A 6,378-nucleotide genomic window follows, 5' to 3' on the forward strand; every position below is an offset into this window, starting at 1 on the left:
TCAGAAACTGTGCCCAGTCCATAGACTTTAGATGTTTTAATTTGGCAGTGCATGTTAACTTCTTGTTCTTTCATTGAAGTATCTGCATCGGGTGCTCTTCCATGTTTATAGCTTTTGGAATGCTCAGAGAACAGTTTTGGCTTTAGTTATCAAGACAGTAGGAAGCTGTTTTATGACTCTGAGGTGTAAATCCTCCTGTATGCTTGGTCTTTTAAAACCGATACAGTATCTGCAACAAATTACAAAAATGTCTGAATTGCCACTAATGTCGCAGGGACACAGCATGTCAGTCAATTAAACAGTTTTTTTCTGCACAGTAATTGTCCATACAAGATGATGTCCAGAACATTTAGATAATGGCAACTTTTCTGGGAATGCTGTGATATTAGAGAAGCAAGAATGTGGTTGATGCAACTACAACACACAGGGGTGCTTATTATATGTGCTTCCTCGGCCAAGGAAACCCATCCTTCCAAACCAATAATAACTAGAGGACAGCAGCAGACCTCACCCTGCAGCTTCAAGTTTTAAAATAGCAGAGTTTTTCAGACAATAACCACAGTGCTAAAATTCTTCCCTTGGGTACATGCGTAATGCCCAACAAAGTCATCAGGAGTTGCATACGCATATATCCACAGGCAGAATATCTTTTGCTGGGAAACAAGCACCCAGGTATACGTGTGGCTAGGCAGTCTGGTGTCTAATGTGATAATGATAGCCACAACTGTCATGCTAGTGTTTCTAGTTCAAATGCTAATTGTGCTTTGTTAATAGGACAGAGAGAACTGTGTGCATGGGCTACTCCTGGAATGGGATGGTTTTTGAGGATGTGTAGGAACCAGCCTGAGACACAGTAGGAAGTAAACACTGATAACTTCTTGTGCTAGTCCTTCTCCTGATAAGTTGAGTCAAGAATATCTGTGTTAACATTTGCTGCTTTTCTTTTAGAGATGAAGGGCATAATCTGTTCTTTGGTGGTTGTCCGTGAATGGAATGGTCATCGTGTTTTGGCACCCAAAGGCAAAATGAGAACTCAAGCCTCCAGCAGCAGTGTGTGCCTGCCATCAGGCACACACTGCATGAGCCCCTCAGCAGAACTGTGTGAGCCTACACACTTGTGGGTCCCTTTACTCCTTCAGGGGCTTGTGAATCTGGATGGCTGAGCATGACAGAAAGCAGGGCACCCCACTGTCACCACCAGATCTGCTTTGCTGGTCTCTATCATATGGTAGAAGAGAACACCACCAAAGTAGCATATCAGTCAAAACTGCTACAGGAAAGGATTGTGGCTACTGATATATAAGCAGGTAACTTTTCCCCTTAAGAACATTGGTCATGCCAAAGTCATCAATGTATAGCTGAAAGGAACCTTAAAAAGTCATGATTTTCACATTTTTTTTTTACAGATGAACCCCATAACTTTTGCCAGCAAAAGTGCCAGCCCATGTAACCCAAGCATTCATTTCTCTTGGAAGTAGTCCGTGGATCTTTATGGATCCGAAGACTAGAGTTTGAAAACTAGCCCACCTCTCCTGCCAGGGAGCAGGATGAGGCATAGCTTGTCCACCCCAGAGGATGTGTAACTTGCCAGCTCTTGAAACTTCCAGTGACAAGAATCCACAGTCTTCACCTTGGAAGTTTTTCCTAATACCTGATTTAGAATTTCTTTCCTGCAAAGCAAGCCATTTTTCTTTCAAGCCTTGATTGACATGAAGAGCAGATGATCCACAGCCTTCTTATAAGAATATTTTATGTATGAGAGGAATTATCCTACTTTCCTCACTAGTATAAGTCCTTCCTAGTCCCTTCAAAAATATGTTCTAGGCCTCTGATTTTTGTTGTTATTCCCCTCTTGACTTCTTAGTTTCCCCAAAATGCTTTATTCCAGCAGGGGTTTTATCCCATAACAAGTAAACTGCAGTAATTGTCTCCTGAGTTTTACCTACAGAATATCTAAACATATATCCCAGAAAATATTTTGAAAGAACATCCCATGGCTGACTTGCATCTAGTCTATCATTCATTATAATTCCTGGGGGTTTTACTGCTGCTTTACCAGGAGTTCCCATTTGTATTTGTCCATTCGTTTGTACCTTCCAAAGTGTAACACTTACAACTCATCTTTATTAAAATTTGTTCTGGTTTAACTGGGGCAATTTCCCTACTTCATCATGATCGTTTTTAGTTTTGGTCCTGTCTTCTAGCATGTTTCATAATCTCCTAGCTTTATTATATGTGGCTTCATGCATGGATTCTTCATTCCATTAATCTGGGGTGTGGAGGGAAGGGCTCTGTGATAAATTTAGTCTAAAAAGCAGTGTGAGTATCAGTGGGTGTCCATGAATACCATCTCTATCAGATAAGGTTCTTCTATCAGAGCATTTTATTAGCATTTTAGAAAGATAGTATTATCATTTAGAAAACAAAAAAACCCCTTCTGCTTCTTTAGTCTTTGTACAACTTGCAATAATTTGCCAATTTTGAAGAAAATATTACTTCCAGCCTTCTCCAGCCTCTCTAGATGAAATGGAAGAAATATAAAATCCTTAGAAAAACCTGAGATTTTTTTTATTATAATTTTCTAGCCTGAAATGACTGAAGGGTTGTTTTGGTTCCTTTCCATCTGTCTTTTTTATACTAGTCCATTGCTGTAATACTTGAGGACTTAAAGGCATCCTGCCCCAGCCTCACTGAAGATCTTTCCTTCTGCCTTTTTACAAGAGACTTGGCCCTGTCTTAGTTTCCAGATTTTCCTCACATTTCCACCTTGCCTAACAGACAGCCAGTTTCCACATGTCCTGATTTTTTATTCTTGAGCCCTGCTGGATCCCTTCCCAAGCCCAGAAATGGTATCTGTGTTCTCACTAATGAGTAATTTTCCAATAATGAGCTTGAGAGCTGGGAAGAGAAATGGATGGGGAATGTATGAGGGCAAAGGTTTTGGACATCAGAGAGGAAGGCTGGTACTCTTTTCAGGACAAATTTCAGCACTGTCTTCTTGTTACTCAAATTTTCCGTGACCTATTCCTTATGCCTTCTGTCCTCTAAACACAGCTGGTGTCCAGATGCTCTCCACTCTGGAAAAAGGCCAGCTTTGTAAAGGCTAAGACTTTTTCCCAGCTAAAACTTCTCCTGCTTGGTCTCAGCTTCTGAGTAGATTTGTGCAAATGTCTATTAAAGACAGAGGAAAACATCTTTAAAGACGTGTGAAGGCTTAGTAGCAAGTCTGTTGGCAGTAATGAGAGCTGCCTGCTGAATCTCCACGTGCTACTTTCGACACTGAGCCTTTTTGTACTGAATATCCACTGACCACTGGCTTCATATCACACACTGTGCTAGTCCTTCTAGATGTGTTACAGCATCTGGTGTGTTAGGGGGCTTTCAGGAACTCTAATTTTGTTTCAGCGTAGCATGATGTGCTGTTCTTAAAATTAAAAGAAAAAAAAATCCTCAGTTTGTACTGGAATAAACTGCTCTGAGGTGGTGTGGTGAGAAGGAAGAAAGAGAGCCTCTTCCCCATACCTATCCAAAATCAGAGTTCTGTTATGGCACAGAATACTACTAAGTCTGTGGGGACTCAGGTATGTGAGACCCTGTTTAAGTGAATTTTTTATGTTCAAGAAAAATGCAGGTGTTGTTAAAGTTCACACATCTGCATACTCAAGACAAGGCTCAAGCCAGCTTAGAGAAAATGTCATTCCTAGTACTGTTGTCTGTGGGTCAAATCCTAGAGCCTGAGAACTTGCAGAGCTTGTTGAAGTCAGTTGCAGGTATTTAGAGCTGGTTCTCTCTTAAAAATATTCCTGAAGGACGACATCTTCTTGAAGCCTGCCTTCACTAAAGCTGCCTCTGAAGTCAGTGGATAATTTTTTTGATGAAAGAGAGTTACCTAAAGTCAAACAAAGACTTAGAGTTAGTTTGCTTGACAAAGTGTCTTTCATGTGCGGATCTGCAAGGGCTTTACAGAAACGTAGGGCTGGATGCTGCTTTCATTCCCTAGCCCAGAGATGTGGGCCGATTGAAATATATAAGCATTAAGAAGGCTGTTTAGGATGTGTCCAAATATATAATAAACTAGCTTTCAGAACGGTAACCTTGAAATAATATCTGAAATCCCATACATGAGAAAATCACTTATTTTAGATGACTGCATATAAGCACAACATTTTGTCTTTAACTCCTAGCACTTCCAATCACATCTTCCATTCATTTATAACAAAATTAATGTTTTTTATTCTTTAACATGTTCATTATTTTTAGGCAAGACAAATTATCTTCAAGGGGTACAAACTGAGGCTCCCAGCCCTGACCAGATTATCATGTTTCAGTAGAATTGTTCCTGGCCTACAATTCATAACTGGTCTTCAAAGGCAAAAATATTAAAGCTGAGTCTTCAGCTGTGAATTGATGATCTGTGAGTTCAGTGAGACCACTGCTGAAATATTACAAATGTGGTGCCCAAAGCAGAAGGAAAATCTGCCATCAAGTTCACCAGTAATATTTCCTGAGTTAAGATCTGGCTGGATATGTACAGAAGCTAATGGGCATTTGTTAACTGATTTCAAGGGGCCTAAGAACTAAACTTAGTGTGTGTAGGAGGGAGGTATTTCTTTTTGTTGTCATTAAATCGTCATTCTTTTATCTTTGCTCAAGTCTCCTTCCATGGATCAACCACTGATGGCCTAGTGTATATTTATCTTAGACTTTTTTGTGCAGAAGGTTCAAAATGTGGTATCTCCTGTTTTCCTGAGGTCTGTGTAGTCTCTGTAGATGATGCTTTTTGTGCTTTCCTAGGACTGCTCTTCTCTGAAACACCAGGAGACATGGCAGTCACTTGCAAAGGGGATTGCATTGGCCAGAAACACTAGACTCTGCAAACATTTCCTGGTTTGTAAGCTATGCTGCTTAGTTGGCTAGGTCTGTCCACCTGATTGGAGATGATGTACCAGAACAGCAATTTTGGTGTTTGTTTTCACTCGGGGAGGGATTTTTCCATTCTTCTTTGGGCTGATAGTTTTACTCACTCTTCTGTTTTTTCATGCTGCAGAGGTGATGGTGCTGTGCCCCTGAATGAACAGGCATACTTAGAGCAGGCACAGGTTTCTGTCAGTGTGGCACGGCATGCTGCTGAAGAGGTCTCAGTTAGGGAAAAGGATTAGGTGCAAGAATTTAAATGTCTAGCCCCAGATCTTTGCGTTGGATTTCAGAGATATGGAATTTCCTTATTCCTGCTTCATTTTTCTCCAACTTGGAGGTTCCATGGAGTCAAAGGAGAGTGGAGGGGAACGCAAGGACATGAGGAGAGGAGGAAGGAGGAAAGAGGGAAGCAGCCTCATTTCCCATGTGTCTCTCAGCATTCCCAACCAGCCCGCTTGGCTCTCGTCTCTTCAGTGTTCACACGGAGGCTTTGCTCATTCCCACTTCTCAGATTCAGCAGTGGAGGTCTAGCAACTGGTAACTTTTCTTTGTCCTTATAAATATCTCCACTGCTGCAGCTGCAAGAATGAATTTGCCTGAACCCCTTTGTGTGTGGTTAGCTTTGGTCTTTCCACTTCCCATCATCTCTGCTGCTGTGTTTTCATTAAAACTTCCATTACTCTGCTTTACCCACCGCAGTTAGAGGCAATCTTGTTTCTTATTGCCTTTCTAAGCAAACAAAGGGGGAAAAAAAACCTCTCTGAAATACCCAATCAGAAATCATTCATGTTTTAAAATAAGCCACATTAGAAAATGGAGATGCTCAGGGAAAAAAAGAGAGAGAGAGAGAGAGAGAGACATCCACCTTATAAAAAGCCAATCTGTTAGGAGGTCATTTTAATTAATTAAGGCCACAGCCTTAGCACCTCAGATATGCTGGCAGGGACAGATTAAAATGGTTCAAAACATCTGGACTTGTTCAAGCCACAGGTACAAGAGAGCCCGGTCTTACCCTTTCCCCTTCCCAGCAGTGGATAAATTAACTCTCATATGGCTTACTGCGTGAGAGGCTTTCAAATGAGACTTTTAAAAGTCTGGTTCTCTCTAATCTGTGTATCTTTTAAAGAGCCCAAGGCATCCTGAACACTGAGATCCTGAGGTGGGTTACTTCAGTCCAGGTCATCTGAAAGCTTGTTATAATATCATCTGTACAATCGTTGTCCTCAAAGCAGGCTTTTGACTAGCTTAAAGTTTGGAAAACATCTCGAGTCATTCAGAACAAAGGTGGCATTATAAAGTACTGTATTTTATATCAGAGCTGTGCATTTTCTGTTTCTCTGTTTTTTTTTTTTATTGAGGGGAGGGAGGTTGAGCATATGAAACGTTTTGGATTTTCTGTCCATAGAGTTATCTTTGTGTGTTTGTTTGAGAGAGAGAGAGAGAGGGAGAGAGATGGACAGT

Source organism: Apteryx mantelli, chromosome 1, assembly GCF_036417845.1.
Source record: "Apteryx mantelli isolate bAptMan1 chromosome 1, bAptMan1.hap1, whole genome shotgun sequence".
Lineage (NCBI taxonomy): Eukaryota > Metazoa > Chordata > Aves > Apterygiformes > Apterygidae > Apteryx > Apteryx mantelli.